Raw genomic sequence first — 18,139 nt, 5'->3', positions numbered from 1 at the left:
AGAAGAACGGATAGAACAGCTAGTACTGTATGTTTGCACTGCTTTATTTCTTTTTAGCAAAGTTATTATGTCTTCTCTTAATTGCAGCTTTTTCTTTTTCTCACCGAGGTTATTTTCAGACTTCCTGCTGTTTTACTTGTTTATTTGTATGAATTAATTTTAATTATAAATGCTGTATTTATGAATCATACATTACTACAGTGTCTACAATTCCCATAAAATAGTATACTGAAAAGTGTTAATTAATGCTTAGCATGTAATTTGTGTCTATAGATTTGCCCATTTATTTAAAAAGAAAAATATACAGACTAAAGTACATGACCAGTAAGAGATACAAATAGTAGCCTCATTTCTGGACACTTAGAACATTTTTCTATTTCAGTGTCTTGATCTCACAGCTCGCCCTCCAGATCTCTCAGGAGCTGGTCCCCTCTCTATGCCACTGTTAAAGGTTTCACTTCATTAATTTTAATCTGGTGTGACTCATTTTTATCTACACACTTCATATTTATGAACATTAACTTATCTTTGTTTTAATAAAGTAGAAACACTGACTGTGAAGAAGTTCTGTGATGTAGTTTTGCAGTAATCAAGACGCTTCAAGGTTTGTTACATTCATACCCCTGCTTATATAACAAATGCTTCAAGCTGGCAGAATTAGTGACTATGAGAAACTCGGCAGTGGTTTCTTTTTAGTACAACTCTTATAGTTTTATAGTTCTAAGCACTTATACAGTAAATGATGAATTTACGTTAAACTAAAGTCTGTTTTTATGTCACATCAGTCAGCAGAGATACTATAAATGAAAGGTCTGAATTTCTGCAAATGTCTGTTGAAACAGACTCTTATCTATTGATTCATTACCTACATTACCTGCATATTTTACAAACCACTTCTTTTATGGACCGTTTGCTATTTTAGGTAAATCGAATCCTTGGTGTGCAAACCTTATACAGAAGAACAGAGATGGTGTGGTGTTGGTGTGAAAAAGGGGATGCAGTCAATATATCGGCTGTCGGAATCCAGGCGATCAGGAGACTGACGCAGGAATCCCGAAAGCCGGTGAAATACTGACGGCTGGAATCTTGGCAAATACTCGGTATTCCCAATCGGTTGGTGGGTGTATGCCACCAACCGAATGGGAATAGAACCTATTTCCTTCTGAGGAAGTTGGTGATCAACTATAGAGGTGGAAAAATGCGTTAAGGACAAAGATTGATGTATGTGTTGGTACTGGTGTCCTCTGTTTGGATAGTTTAATGACATTCATTGTGGAGACTCCTGATATGGCTGCCAATTTGGGAAAGCATCAGAGGCTGGGAGACTCATGATTTGCTCTAGTGAAAGTGGACACAGCTACTCTGCTTGCTAAACATCTCAAACTCCTGGTCAGGATTAAAAAAGATATAAGGTAGTATAATGCCGGAATCCAGACAGTTGATGAAATACAGCTGGAATCCGAGAAATGCTTGGTATTCCCACTCAGGGTTCCAGTATGAATGGTCAGCAATGTTAAGGTTGACAGTCATTAGGTCAACCACTATTGGTCGACACTGACATGGTCAACATGGACAAATGGTCAACACATGAAAATGGTAGACACATGAAAAGGTTCACATAGATTTTTTAACTGTTTTTGGTGTCATTTTTTTCCGTAACATGACCAGGAATCCCAGTTAGTGTACCGTGTCCCCTTGCATGGCTCGCGAGCTGCGGGCAAGGCGCCTCGCTCCGCTACCGCTGCGTTCAGCACAAGTTACTATTCCCAATCGTAGTCCACGTGCATGGTAAAATATAAAAAAGTTAAAAATCTATTTTTAAAAAAAAAAAGCCATGTCAACCTTTTCATGTTGACCATTTTCATGTGTCAACCATTTGTCCATGTCGACCATGTCAATGTCGATCAATGGTGGTCGACTTAATGAGTGTCAACCTTAACACTGTCGATCATCTGAACGGATACCCCACACAGTTGGTGGGTCCACGCCACCAACAGAGTGGGACTGGAACTTGTGGCGAGTGAAGTGAGGGGACTAACTGCCTCGCTGCCGGGATTCCGGCAGATGGGATGCCGCTGTTGGTGTAGCCCGTCTGCTGGGATATATGTATCCCTGAAAAAGGGAGATAAGTCTGATAGATGTAGGTAATTTATAGGTAAAATTATCATTCAGGTATTTATCTTTTATATGTGTGGGTCAATATTTTTCTGATTATCTAATTTTTGATTGGTGTATCATGTAATGAAAGCCAATTCCTGATAGGAATTGATGTCTTTCTTTTTGTTATTAGATACCAGTAGACATTTCCTATTTGTATGAAGAGTTTCCTCTTAATCGTTATCTTAGAATAACTCAGAATGAAGTCTTCTGCTTCAGTTATGAATTAGATCTGATTCAATGGGATATCGATCTTCTCCTTTAATGTTATATTGATGTACTAACATCCTTTATTGCAGTTGGTTATGCTATACAGAGATAAATTGTCTCATGTTACTGAAGTTTTACTCCCAAGTAATGTCTTCCACAACTTCAAGGATATGCATGGAGTCTTTTAGTTTGGCTTTTCTGGTTGCCTGTCAGAGGTTGCAAGAATTGGTTAATGTATTTGGAAATGTTGCTTGTCAGTGAGTTGATTCCTGTCCATATAGGTCTTCCCAGTGGATCCTTCAGGTCCTTACGGATTTTGGGTAGAATGTAAGATACTGGTAGTACTGGATGATCTGGAAGTAGGTATTTAAATTCTTTCTAGTTCATAATTCCAGCAAAAAATGCTTCTTTCAATATTTCTTCCATTTCTTTTTCATGTATGTTGCTATAAGTGACCAGGAGGTATTGTGCTATTCTAGTACCACATGCATATCGCACTCCCCAAACATAAACTGTTAATAGGAACTGTAAATGAGGATACAGGAACTTCATAAAGTCTGAGGTAATGAGGTTTGGAACTAATAGGAGGATGGAGCTACTGTAAAACACTAAAGTGGAAATGTATAAAACCTTTGAGAGAGATAAAGTGGAGAAGTTTCCAGATGCAACCAATCAGCTTTTAGTTATAGTTTATCTAGCACTGTCTCTAGAATAACAGTTACAAATTAACTGGCGACTAGTCCTCTTTATCTCTATTAAATGTTTGATACATCTCCCCCTCTCAGGGGTATATTAACTAAAGTGCGTGTTTTCAGAAATGGAGATGTTGCCCACAGCAACCAATCCTATTCAGCTTTTGTAATGAAACCTAGATATACAGCCCTTTATGGACAAAGTACTGTATGCAGAGCCGGTCCTAGGCACAGGCAAACTAGGCAAATGCGTAGGGCATTCGGTATGCCTAAAGGCACAAACACCTTCTGCTGATTGAAATGATATGCAGCATGCCTATATTCTGTGTGTGACTGAGGCTGTATCTGCATACGAAATGCTACATTACAGTGTATTCCTGGAAATCACTGTAACGTAGCATTTCATATGCAGCTATAGCCACAGTCGCACACAGAATATACAGTAGGCATGCTGCATATAATTTTTATCAGAAGAATATAGGCATGCCGCATATCATTTTAATCAGAATCTGCTTGTGCATCCTAGCCACATAGTAATGCAAATAAGATGCATTTTCATCAAAAAAGGGTCCCAACGTTAGCAGAGCTGCCAGCTGATTCACGCCAGGCATCTCCTGCTGCATGGTGTATTGAGGCAAGATGTATGAGGACACATCTGTATCCAAGCAGAGGCAGAGGTCACAGTGTTAGTGGCCATGTGTGCTGTGTGCGGGTGGGTTGGTTGTGCAGTAGTGTTCGGCATATGTGTAAGGGTCCCTATGTGTGTCATGTGTATAAATGCATTAATAATGTGCGGCAAATGTGTAAGGGGCACTATGTGTGTCATTATGTGTATAAGGGCATAAATAATGTGCGGCATATGTGTAATGGACATTATGTGTATAAGTGCATTAATAAAGGTTGGTTTAATATGTAAGGTGCATTATGTTTATAAGGACATTAATAATGTGTGTCATATGTGTAAGGGGCATTACTGTGTGGTATTATGTGTATAGATGCATTACTAATATATGGCATTATGCGTATAAGGTGCTCTACTGTGTGGCATAATGTATAGAAATGGCACTAATGTGTTGTCTAATGTGAATAAAAAGCAATATGGTGTGGTGTAATGTGAATAAGGATCAATTCAGTGTGATGTAATGTGAATAAAGGGCACTACTGTAAGGAGTAACATATAGAAGTTAAAGTTTTACTACTGTGTGCTGTAACGTGAATAAGGGACACTATTGCTTGATATAATGTGAATAAAGTTGCCCTACTGTGTGGCGTAATTTGAGGAAAATTCAAACAGGGGAGCCACACCAACTGCCAATGGGTCCAGAACAGCAATTTCTGGCAGTGTTTGGGGTGGCAGTTGATGTGGCTCCCGTATTGGAATTGTGGACTACTCTGCAGCTGCCACTGGAGAGGAGATATTTATCTCCATCTACAGAGAACATAAATATCACATTTTCAGGAGATAATTATGTTATATTAAACATCCCCCAAGGAAGCTAAAAGAGTAACTCCCAAATGTCAGTAATTTTTGGAAAGAAGCAGTATGAATTAAAATATTTTATGGAAACCACAAGGAAGCTGTAATTGTCTGTATTGTGTGCTGGTAAAACTTTTTGAAAAGTAATAACTGAATATTTACTGTGAATCTTTTTTCACACTGTGGTATATACTGCATGTGTAAGAATGATTGTTCTTCTTGTAATCCTTCACTCAGCTGTTCTTTTAGTAAAAGTAGTTTATTATAAAGACATATAATACAGAAGTAATGTTTATTTTGTTTGCTTTTAAATACTGTAGCGCACTTGTTCATGCAAAAGTGCAAGTAAATCACAGCTTACATCCCACTGTCAGTCCTGTATTATTTTCTCAGTGAAGGAAGGTTCAAATCAATACACTTAGCAATATTCTAGCCCTGCAGGTAGCTAAAATTAATTTAATAGGTAAGAATTTAAACTGTTCTTTCTCCCTTAGGGGGGAGTCAATAAAACTCAAAGAGATACATTTAATCTGGACGTACACATATCACTTATTGCCCCTGGGTGGCAGATTCCTATTTTAAAGTAGTGCCAATTTAAATGTCAACAGGACATTTTTCATCCCACCCTCTGGGTCTTAGTACAGCTATTAACACATCTTTGGGGAAATCAGTGAATTAGATTTGCAAAAAATAAATGAAAATGTAAACCGGACTGACAGTGACACTTAGTTCATTCTTTGCTCCTTGGTAATTTATAAAACCCACATTGCAGCTCTGGAATCGCTTGAGTGTGATGCATATTTTCACTGCCAACTTTATGTAGCATCATTGCCACATTAGTATATCTAATGTCCATCAGATTGCCTTTTGGGTTAAACGGACACCAAACCTTACCTCAAAGTCACTTTACATAAAGAAGCTATAAATAATAGACCTGGTGCTATGCAAGTGCATGCAAGTCAACTGTAAAGTATATGCTCCTGCATTGCATGCACAGTAATAAATGTGTATATTCACTTTTACTGTTGGACCTAATTCAGACATGCATGTAAACTCAATGTTTATGTTGTAAGGGTTAAATTTGATGCTTGCAAATCAAATATAAGAAATATATGTGTGTTTTGAACCTTAAGCAGTTTATAGCAGATATGTTCTCAAAAAAACAGACATGTCTCTATGCCAGCAAGTCCCAGTAATTAGAAGTGGAATGTTTCATCCATCCAACCTTGAGGGAACACTGATAACAACTAAAGGATACAACTCCCTATACTAAGAGACTAAGAAATTTGTAATGTTGCTAAAAATGTTCTGTATTGTTCTGTAGAAATTTGTAGTTATTACCCTTTGTGACGTATTCATTATGTTTTCATTATGTGAAACTTGGCCATAAAAACCTCTAGATTTATTATACTATCATGGAATTTTTATTTTATGAATAACCTGTGAGAAAAAAATTATCCGTATTGTGGGGCCACTTATATATTTTTTTAATCAATTAGGTATCATAACATGGAATGGACATTAATAACTTTCACTGCCGGTAACTCTCTGCCGAATGATATAGACGAGCGGGACTGATTATGACCGGGACTCGGTTGCCTAGGCAACCTAACAAACACGTTAGGAAGGGGAATATCCGGGAGCGCACTGGAGGGCGGAAGTATAAACAACGCGGGAAGACGGACCGCTCGGAGGCACAGCACAGCCGGAAGTCGTCAAATGACGCACTAGTCAACGAGCGGAAGTGACGGACCGCTCATCCAATGGGACTGTTTTGTGGTTACCGGGCAACCACAAACGGCGAGGAACAACACGCATCAGAGCCAAGCACCGAGCGCAAAGAAAATGGACACTAATGGGGAAACGGAAAGGGAATGTGATGGCTTTGTAATGGTCTGTATATTTTTTATTCATTGTGAATTTTTAATATGGGGTTTCAACCGGAAGTGGTTGCCATGACAACATGAATCAACTGTTGGAGGGAGCCATCTTTAACGCAGGTGCTATCACTTGCTAAATTAACATTATGATTGGCCAATAGAGGAATAAAAGGATTGTAACACACAAGGGGAGCATATTAGCCTTGAGAAAGGGCCTAGTAAGGCCTGAAACGCGTTGGCACAGCTGGGGACATTCGCTTTGCTGTTTGTGGAAGGAGCTATTGCCGGACAAACCCAGAACGCCATTTCCCGGGAGGCTATCTGGTGACTAAAAACACGCTGGTCTGAGGATATCTATCCTCCAACTATCTGGTAATTGCATTCTCTATATGCAGCTCTGCTAGTGTCCTTTATGCTGTATGTGCTCCATTTAGGATAAAAATACACTTTGTTTTTATTGAAAAGGATCCATCTGTATGAAAAATTCATGCTATTTTAAAAAGGAATAAAACAGTATTACACTAGATATTCCTCTTTTCCTTTTTATGACATCACAAATTGGATTCTCATCGAGACTGCCAGACGATATATATGAGGAAATCAGAGAATATCTTACACGCCTGATTGCAAGTATTTTAAAGGGACGTCCACTCAATATATTTTGAACATTTCCCCACTTTCTCACTCCACTGTTTATTCATTGTCATTTGGCGCCCAGTACAGTGTTTACCTATTTTTTGCATACTGTTGTTTCATACGGGATAGAGTTACGCCCATACCTCTTGGTCTACACGGTTAAGGCAGCCATCTCCGCGCATTGGAGAGGTGTTCCACCCAATTTCCTTGACAGAAGTAATTATCAGTTTCTCAGGGAACAACCCCTTAAAGTGCTGCGGTGACGATGTTTAATTATAGAGAGCACAGGAGATCCACCCTGGATAATCTATTTAAAGATGATGGGGAACACATTGAACTATTAGATGAAAGCCTAGAAGATATTATGAAGAAATTAGAAAAAACTCTAATCAAGGAGAATAAAATCTGGTGGGAAACAGTAATGCTGGAAAAATATATTAAAAACCAGATAATCCCAAGGGGACTTCAAATAAACAAACAAGCCTCCTTTGACAGTTCATCAGGAGAGTTCAAGGAGGAATGGGAAAAGATTATCAACGACTGTTCCTTCTCACTAATGAATTTAATAGTGGAGGAAAGAAGGAGAGAATTAGAAAAACTAGACGGTGAAATTAAATTATATAGGGACTTGGTTACTCCTTATACCGATCTAAACGATTATAAGGATTTGGAAAAAAGGATAGAATCGAACATTAAAAAAGTGGAGAAGACCCTAATAGATAGAAAAATAAGAAAATTCATCAGGGACAAAAAGCAAAAGAGTGAGAGATCAATTTACGAGGAAGAAATAGAACAGGACGTCAGGGAAATAAGAAGCCCCACCCCTCCTAGACCAAATAAAAAACTAGGGAATAGAACTACATGGGAAGAAAACAAAACTAGGAGAAGGTCTACTAGAGAGGAACAGGTGTATAGACACACAATTGATCGGGAAAGGAGACCTGGGAGACAGCGAGACACAAGGAATGATCGACAAGATAGAAATACCACCCTCAACCAGAGATGGAGAAGAAATGGATCCCCCACCACGATGTACCATATCGAACCCAACAATGGGGGGAGAAACCAAAGATGGGAAAGGTATGAAACACAGAGATATGCTACACCACTACAACAACGTAACAGATTCGGACGCTTGGATGCCGACGAAAGAGGGAATCATTTTTTAGAGAGGAGAGGTCCACGGACCTACCAGAGATGAACACATTGAAACCAACACACAGGGGAAAAAGGGGGGGAATCCACAAAAAACGCATGAGAGTCAAAAAAGCAAGGGATAAAACACACCGGAAGAAGAGGGCGAATACTTCTCAGCCCAGGAACCAACAGGAGGAGGATGATGGTACCTCCACCACAACCACTGTTAAAGAAGATGAAGAAACAGGAAGGACTAAGATATTCAACATCAGTTCCCACACATTATCTAAACCCGAGATGTCTGTATTAGAGAAGGGCTTGAAGTACGCCCCTACCACCACATTAGACAAGTTCTCTACGTTTATAGACGTACAGAAGTTTATACGCAAACTCTGTTTAAAAAAATTCTTTCTAACCAAAGAAACAGTACATGAATTAGGAAATCTTGAACTTGCGCCAAATACTCCCTTCAGGCCGAGATCAGTGTTTTATCCACAACACATGAAAGGGAATTGCCTGGAGACATTCTCAACACTTGTTCAGGATGACATAAGAGAGATGAATACACGTAGAGTGAAATGTAATCTGACCTTTAAGGAGAGAACGGCCCTCAAATCCCTTAAAACGAACACGGAACTTGTCATCAAACCTGCCGATAAAGGCGGGGGGGTCGTCGTTATGGATAGGTCATGGTATGTCAATGAAGTTACACTCCATCTGGCAGATAGAACTACCTACCATAAACTAAGAGCCGACCCAACATCTAAAATCCAGGAAAAACTAGAGATCATGACAAAAAAATATGGGACCTTGAAAGTTCTCAGCGAAAAAGAACAAGAATTTATCTACAACAAAGAACCTACAATACCAGTTATTTATCTTCTCCCCAAGATACATAAGGATGCACAACATCCACCAGGACGCCCTATTGTATCAGGGATTGAATCCATTACAGCTAACCTATCCGAAATGATTGATTATCATTTACAACCTTTGGTACTAACAAATAGATCGCATCTGAAGGATACCAAAGATCTACTTAACCATCTACCCACCGTGATCTGGGAGGATGGGATGCTGCTCATCACAGCAGATGTTAAGTCTCTATACACGATCATAGACCACGATGTTGGAATAGAAGCAGTCTCCGAATTTCTTAACAAGAGCGAGATGGATATTAATTTACAAAACTTCGTGGTTGAATCAGTACGCTTCATCTTAACAAACAACTATTTCATGTTCGACGGAGACTTCTATCTCCAAAAAGTCGGGACGGCAATGGGCACCAGGTTCGCCCCGAGTTACGCTAATTTGTTTATGGGGAAATGGGAGTCAGACCACATCTGGGAACCCAACCCATTCGGGGCGAACCTGGTGACCTGGAAACGTTACATCGATGATATTATCTTTATATGGAGAGGAGGAAGAGACGAACTAGAAAGATTCTGCGTATACCTCAACAATAATCCATATAACATTAACCTTACCTTCCTTATTAGCTCGGAAAGTGTAGACTTTTTGGACATCACACTTTACATCAAGGATGGTAATTTATATACAAAAACTTATACAAAACCAACAGATTCCCAAACCTATATCAACAGGAACAGCTGCCATCACTCTAACTGGCTACAATCAATACCCAATAGTCAGTTCAAAAGAATTAGACGAAACTGCTCTGAGGATCCAATTTTCGCACAACAGGCAACACAACTGGAAAAAAGATTTAAAGGGAGCGGCTATGAAACTGAACATGTTAGGAAGATCAAGGAACAAACACTAGGAATCAAGAGGGAAGAACTACTGAAAGACAAAATACCATCTGGGGGGGAATCCAACCGTTTTGATTATGCATTTATAACGAGTTATAGCACACAACATAAATCCTTGGAACATTCCATCAAGAAACATTGGAACATCTTGAAAAAAGACCCGGTACTGACTGGGATCTTGCCGGATAGACCAGTGTTTATATATAAAAAAGCCCCCAATATAAGTAGCAATTTGGTTAGAAGTGATCTCCCTCCATTGAAGAAAAAGGGACAGATCAACACTAGAGGCTTCCATCGATGTGGATCATGTATAGGGTGTAAGACAATTAAGACCGACAGTGGAAAAAAGTTAGAACAATTAGAAATAAATGGGACACCACATAAAATCAATGATTTTATAACTTGCAACGTTAAAAACGTTGTGTACGCCATAGAATGTTCATGCCACATGTTCTATATAGGCAGGACATCAAGGCCTCTCAAAATACGTGTAAGTGAACACGTGAGAAACATAAAAAAAGGCCTAGATACCCACGCACTCTCCAACCACTTCAAAAAGAACCATAATTGCGATCCAGCCCACATTTTGAGATTTGTAGGGCTAAATCGAGTGGAAGGTAACCAACGCCAAAAATCCACCCACAAATTATTAGCTAAAAAAGAAATGCAATTAATTTACAAATATAATACACTCATACCGAAGGGATTGAACTCAGATTTTGAAGTGAAATGGTTTTTATGAATGGCTACCCCACACCTCTTCTAAACATCACTTCTCCTTTTTATTTTTCAAATTAAGGTTTAATTCACATGCTATTGATTTATTATACTATCATGGAATTTTTATTTTATGAATAACCTGTGAGAAAAAAATTATCCGTATTGTGGGGCCACTTATATATTTTTTTAATCAATTAGGTATCATAACATGGAATGGACATTAATAACTTTCACTGCCGGTAACTCTCTGCCGAATGATATAGACGAGCGGGACTGATTATGACCGGGACTCGGTTGCCTAGGCAACCTAACAAACACGTTAGGAAGGGGAATATCCGGGAGCGCACTGGAGGGCGGAAGTATAAACAACGCGGGAAGACGGACCGCTCGGAGGCACAGCACAGCCGGAAGTCGTCAAATGACGCACTAGTCAACGAGCGGAAGTGACGGACCGCTCATCCAATGGGACTGTTTTGTGGTTACCGGGCAACCACAAATGGCGAGGAACAACACGCATCAGAGCCAAGCACCGAGCGCAAAGAAAATGGACACTAATGGGGAAACGGAAAGGGAATGTGATGGCTTTGTAATGGTCTGTATATTTTTTATTCATTGTGAATTTTTAATATGGGGTTTCAACCGGAAGTGGTTGCCATGACAACATGAATCAACTGTTGGAGGGAGCCATCTTTAACGCAGGTGCTATCACTTGCTAAATTAACATTATGATTGGCCAATAGAGGAATAAAAGGATTGTAACACACAAGGGGAGCATATTAGCCTTGAGAAAGGGCCTAGTAAGGCCTGAAACGCGTTGGCACAGCTGGGGACATTCGCTTTGCTGTTTGTGGAAGGAGCTATTGCCGGACAAACCCAGAACGCCATTTCCCGGGAGGCTATCTGGTGACTAAAAACACGCTGGTCTGAGGATATCTATCCTCCAACTATCTGGTAATTGCATTCTCTATATGCAGCTCTGCTAGTGTCCTTTATGCTGTATGTGCTCCATTTAGGATAAAAATACACTTTGTTTTTATTGAAAAGGATCCATCTGTATGAAAAATTCATGCTATTTTAAAAAGGAATAAAACAGTATTACACTAGATATTCCTCTTTTCCTTTTTATGACATCACAAATTGGATTCTCATCGAGACTGCCAGACGATATATATGAGGAAATCAGAGAATATCTTACACGCCTGATTGCAAGTATTTTAAAGGGACGTCCACTCAATATATTTTGAACATTTCCCCACTTTCTCACTCCACTGTTTATTCATTGTCATTTGGCGCCCAGTACAGTGTTTACCTATTTTTTGCATACTGTTGTTTCATACGGGATAGAGTTACGCCCATACCTCTTGGTCTACACGGTTAAGGCAGCCATCTCCACGCATTGGAGAGGTGTTCCACCCAATTTCCCTATACTAAGAGACTAAGAAATTTGTAATGTTGCTAAAAATGTTCTGTATTGTTCTGTAGAAATTTGTAGTTATTACCCTTTGTGACGTATTCATTATGTTTTCATTATGTGAAACTTGGCCATAAAAACCTCTAGAAAGTAAACGAGCACAGCTCAGAATCAGCTTTGACATAGATACCGCGTTTGTGTCTTGATTTCTGACTCCAAGCAGCTGGTACAAGAATCATCAGACAACTGAAGGATATTGCTAGACAAATAGAATATCCCTAACAATGTACACCTCCAATGCTTTTACATCTGTGTATACGCAGATCTGGGGCTGCAATGTTGCTCGCATTGTGTGCACACAGGGCCAGCAACAGAAATCTTGGGGCCCCTTCAGATTATTATACAGTGATATCTCTGGGGCCTCTTTAGATTATTATTTACACACATATATATGCAACAGAATTTGCTGTGCTATAAAAGGAAACTGTTAATAAATAAAAATATATAAATTTATTTATATAAATATATCAATATGTATTTCTCTCCGTCCTCCCCCATACACACCACAGTCTGTCTCCCTCTCTCCTTTCTTCCATACACCCCACAGTCTCTCTCCCCAATGACCCCATGCTGCATTTCCATCTCCCCCACATTATCCCAAAGTTCTGCATCCCCTCACCAAGCCACTCTTACCCTGGGGACAGACTCACCTGTGCTGCACTCCCAAGTATCCAGACCGGAACACTGCACTGGAATCCTGGCCAGTGGAGCTTCTGCCATGTCCTGTAACTGCCTGCAACAGAGCTGGACCCAGAAGAGTGAGCGCATACTCACTCTGCACAGTCACTGTGTGACTACAGCTCACTGCCCTATTTGGACAAGATGGCTCACATCCCTGCTGGGCATTAAATGGCATATCCTTGGGGCCCCTCTGATCCTTGGGGCCCAGTACAGTTGTCCCCTTTGTTCCCCCCCCCCCCCCGTCGCCGGCCCTGAAGTCACCCTAATCATCACGATTTTCAAAATTTGCGAATTGATCCTTCGCACAAACCCATCGCTGAGCGACGATCTGCTTTGTAGCTGTGCGATGCGCCTGTGCATTACAGTGCATAAGCATGCGCAGTTTGTGTCCGCTCACTGTGCGAAAACGCACAGCAGCAATCAGGTCTCTGAGCATATGTCTTTAACATATATTCACTGCCGGCATCTGTATACCCCCCCTCCTCCGCTAACCCCCGCAGCTGATAGCTATAAACACCCTACCACCACCATGTCGCCCCGCAGCTATAATTACAGACACTCCCATCCACCGATGCTGTTATCTGTCACTCTCCTTCCCCCCGTGCCTCCATACTATAGTATGGGTAGTGTAGAAATTATCGAAGCAGGCTGTAACAAAGGAGATAGTAGTCATATCTCCTTTGTTACAGCTTTGCTGAATGAGGATTTAACAAAAAAAAAAATACAATTTGATAATATTAGGACAAATTAAGGATAGTTAATATGCCCCTTTTGGGAGTAGTTTTTCATTATAGAGTAATTGTGGGTGAGAAAATACTGTGTTTTTGAACTAATTTGACCTCCCCACCAATTATTTTTTTTTCCACCCTAAATTTCCAGATTTTGCCCTTAATAAAACTGTAATTTAAAAACGTGTTGATAAAATCACCAAAAAACATTAATTTAAGAAACGCAGCTTGATAACTAATGCTCTCTGGACCCTATTCTGCTTCAGTTGCAGTTTTGCTAATACAGGTTGAGTCTCCCTTATCCAAAATGCTTGGGACCAGAGGTACTTTGGATATGGGATTTTTCCGTATTTTGGAATAATTGCATACCATAATGAGATATCATGGTGATGGGACCTAAATCTAAGCACAGAATGCATTTATGTTACATATACACCTTATACACACAGCCTGAAGGTCATTTTGGCCAATATTTTTTATAACTTTGTTCATTAAGCAAAGTGTGTCTACATTCACACAATTCATTTATGTTTCATATACACCTTATACACACAGCCTGAAGGTCATTTAATACAATATTTTTAATAACTTTGTGTATTAAACAAAGTTTGTGTACATTGAGACATCAAAAAACAAAGGTTTCACTATCTCACTCTCACTCAAAAAAGTCCGTATTTCGGAATATTCCGTATTTCGGAATATATGGATATGGGATACTCAACCTGTATAGCAAAACTGCAACTGCTATCAAATGCATGCTGGGGGCCGCCCAGCACACGGCAAAGCCACCCACCATACTAATGGCGGCCAGTGATGTGATCGCAAAAATAGTGATTACATCGCTAAATAAGGGAATAAGGGTCTGCCGCCATGTTTCCCACCGCAGCAGCTGCGTGTAACGTCATGCAGCTGCCCCAAAAATGGCCCAAAACCGCCTCTAGTTTTTGCTGCAGCGCCCCCGCAATGCCGCTTTGCTGCCCCTAACTGCCCCACGAACACCTCTGCCTATCAGTCAGACAGAGGCATTCACATTACTGAGTTACGACCACATCTTCCTGCCCATGCATGTGCAGTGTGGGCCATGCATGTCCGCACTGGCAGTGCCTCCGGGAGAATGCGATCACATCTCAGTGATGGCTACTGAATTAGGTCTTCTGTCCTCTCTTTGTGGGGTTGTTTGTATTTTCAGTCTTTCTCTCCCTTTGTGTTCCTGTCTTCCTCTCCATATCCCCTAATCATAACATATCTATCCCCTCACTGAGGTAATGCAGGGTATAGAGGGTCAGTGATGTTGTGCAGGGTATAGAGCAGTGGTCGCCAACCCGTCGCTCGCGAGCGACGGGTAGCTCGGCACCACTTCTTAGGTAGCTCGCGGCAGCGGTCATGGTGCGTGCATATTAATATGGTGCCGGCCGCCAGCCAATCAGAGCTCATGCACCGGCTCTCGATTGGGAGGCGGTCTGCACCATATTTCAGATGGCCGCACGCGGTCGGAGACTTCAGCAGTGCCGCTGCCGGTACTTCAGACCGAGAAGACGTGCTGTGGCTGCCAGTGGACTCTCCTCATCTCCTCCCCTCAACACAGTGGCAGTTGCGGGGGCAACAAATGTGAGCACTGCTGTTGTATCTAGCACTGCTGGGGGGCATTAATTGTGTATCTGGCACTGTTGGGGGGGGGGCATTATTTGTGTATCTGGCACTGCTGGGGGTATTATTTGTGTATCTGGCACTGCTGGGGGGCATTATTTGTGTATCTAGCACTGCTGAGTGGCATTATTTGTGTATCTGGCACTGCTGAGGGGCATTATTTGTGTATCTGGCACTGCTGGGAGGCATTATTTGTGTATCTGGCACTGCTGGGAGGCATTATTTGTGTATCTGGCACTGCTGGGGGGCATTAAATGTGTATCTAGCAATGCTGGGGGGCATTAATTGTGTATCTGGCACTGCTCAATGCAGGGGGACATTAATTGTGTATCTGGCACTGCTGGGGGGCATTAATTTTGTATCTGGCACTGCTGGGGGGCATTAATTGTGTATCTGGCACTGTTGGGGGCATTATTTGTGTATCTGGCACTGCTGGGGGCATTATTTGTGTATCTGGCACTATGCGGGGGGCATTGCTGTTTCGAGGTCACACCCACTTTTGTCAGCCCACACCCACTTTTGTGAGCTCACACCCACTTTCACAGGAATGGCACTGTTGGGGGGGCATTATTTGTGTATCTGGCACTGCTGGGGGCATTATTTGTGTTCTGGCACTGCTGGGAGGCATTATTTGTGTATCTGGCACTATGCGGGGGCATTACTGTTTCGAGCCCACACCCACTTTTGTGAGCCCACACCTACTTTCACAGGAATGCAGGTGCCTCGGGGGGAAGGGGTAGCTCTTCCAGAGGTTTTTATTTCCGAAAGTAGCTCACACCCCAATTTAGGTTGGAGACCTTTGGTATAGAGGGATCAGTGATGGAATGCAGTGTAGGGCAGGGTGTGAATATAATTTGTTGATTTGCTCTTCCTTGAATTTGAAGTTGGTATGTGACCTTTTTGTCATCTGATTTGGACCAATTTTATCCCTAGGAGTATATGGCATTATCTGCAAATTATGTTGAAATAAACATGGCATGGAAGTGAGTTTATTCTGTGCTTGGTCATTGGGTACAGAGCCTTGGAGTTACTCCCATCTATACATGCCAGATGGGGTCATCTCACTATGGAGGACTCTTTTTGTTTTTTTTTATGATCTGGTTAAGGGTTTTAGAGAAGAAGCTATTATTTAGTATGGTGGCAGCTGTGGATCCTTTCTGGCAACTTTATTTGGGATCCGTGGCAGCAGAAGTGGATTTAGACCTCATGGGACCCTAAGCAAGATACTGATTTAGGACCCCCTCCCTCAAACAATCCATAGCACTAGATTTTCCATATTCCTGAAGTATGCCCTTTAAATTATTTGTTGTTTTTACTTATATTTTGTTACATTATGTAATACCCCAGTGTTATTAATTAATTGGGGACCCCTCTGTTTTTTTTTTATACAATATACCCCACATAGTTAGCTAGCCCATAGCAGTATGTGGGGTGAACTTTTGCTGACCCTGTCAGCCCTGTACAGGGAGATTTGACGCCAGTAAGGTTAGATCTGTCCCCCCTGGCCAGCAACCGCAAAGCCCAGGAAACTGTCCCCTAATCGATTGGGTCGCAGGGCAGACTGTCCAGGGGGTGGGCTTTTGGTGGTGACTGAGGAGCCAGTAACCCCTGAGGACAGGGGTGGTCCAGAGGAACCAGAACCCATTTAAGGAGCACCGCTGAGTGTGACCAGAGAGCCTGGACAGGGAGTGAAGATCAGCGCTGTGGCAAGAGGACCAGCGCTGACCAGAGAAGTTGCCCTAGCCAGTGCCTGCCTGCTGGGAGAGCCAGAGGATCATCTGGAACTGAGTGGGCGGCTTCTGTGCGGAGGAGGCAGTCGCGCCAAGTGTCATGATTGGACGCCATTCTGACGCCAGAATGTGCATAACTGCAAATAATATTGTATTGATCAATCTCTGCAAATGCCCTTTGTGTAGTTAGACATATCTCACTCAGATTGCTATCCCTATATTCTATAACCTGAGGGGGCTGCGTTCGTCAGGGTTATTTTCTAATTTAGTTGTTTCGCAAGATATACTTATTGTGTATTTTTCTCTGTGAATTTTAGTCACCATATAATAAATCCTGTGTGAAAAGGTCATTCTAACAGCCCCTATGTCAAGGTAGCCAAGCTCTTTGATAAGTCAGGAAGGGAAGGCTTCAGGGAAACATATTGTATCCCCTTCCTCTCTATATCCATAAAAACTATATTAAGTACTGTATGTGATCTATTGTGTTGTAAATGTCTTCTCAGGACAAATAGAAGACTAGTACTGGCCTGTATGTATCTCGTTACAGACACAGAGCTTCAAAGGAGGGTTTGATGAGACCCTTATCAGAACTAAGATCTTAAAGTAAACGCAGGTCAGGCCTGAAATGTGTTTTCTCAACTGGCTTGTGTATCTTCCAACAGGTCACCAGAGAGACCAGAAAGACATGCTGGCTAGGGAAGGTGATAAAAACTTCCTTCAGCTAGCTACAACAGTGTCTTAGTATGATTGATAAATCTGATTGCCCAGCTTCAAAAGGAATGGGAAAAGTAATTAGCCAGCCCCTGTGCATATGACCAAGAGAACCCATGTTACATTTGAATTTACACAATTAACTCTGATCTGGAAAAGGTTAAAAAACCCAGAGGTGGGGGCTGCGAGAGAGGGCAGCCTGAGTTTTAAATAGGAGAAACACAGGCTGCAAAGCGTGCATTATCAAAGAAATGAGTCAGGAGAAGCATCCTGGCTCTGTAATGTCCCAAATATCTGAAGAGGCTTCACTTCATCCCATCGTTCCACTCTGCATGTGCTAGGATCAGTGGGTTTTAGCTCCCTATTTTTATTTTCCCTAAAATTGTCTTTTCTGATGTGACTTCTTTGACTTTTTAACATTATATCTTGTAACTTTCTTTTCTGTAACATATGTTTTGAAGTGTTATTCTTAAATTAAATAATCAATTTT

At 41.2% G+C, this 18,139-nt stretch overlaps 1 long non-coding RNA gene across 1 annotated transcript; it reads left to right on the top strand.

Annotated features, from left to right (window-relative positions):
• The first annotated feature begins 514 nt into the window (after positions 1-514).
• On the top strand, positions 515-12,337 carry LOC134929315 (uncharacterized). Its single transcript, XR_010178462.1, has 3 exons — positions 515-604; positions 6,036-6,429; positions 10,880-12,337. It is a non-coding gene; the product is annotated as an uncharacterized LOC134929315 (long non-coding RNA).
• The last annotated feature ends 5,802 nt before the right edge of the window (positions 12,338-18,139 follow it).

The sequence above is a fragment of the Pseudophryne corroboree genome, chromosome 5 (genome assembly GCF_028390025.1).
Source record: "Pseudophryne corroboree isolate aPseCor3 chromosome 5, aPseCor3.hap2, whole genome shotgun sequence".
In the NCBI taxonomy this organism is placed as follows: domain Eukaryota; kingdom Metazoa; phylum Chordata; class Amphibia; order Anura; family Myobatrachidae; genus Pseudophryne; species Pseudophryne corroboree.
This window is presented reverse-complemented; position numbering and strand designations above follow the sequence as displayed.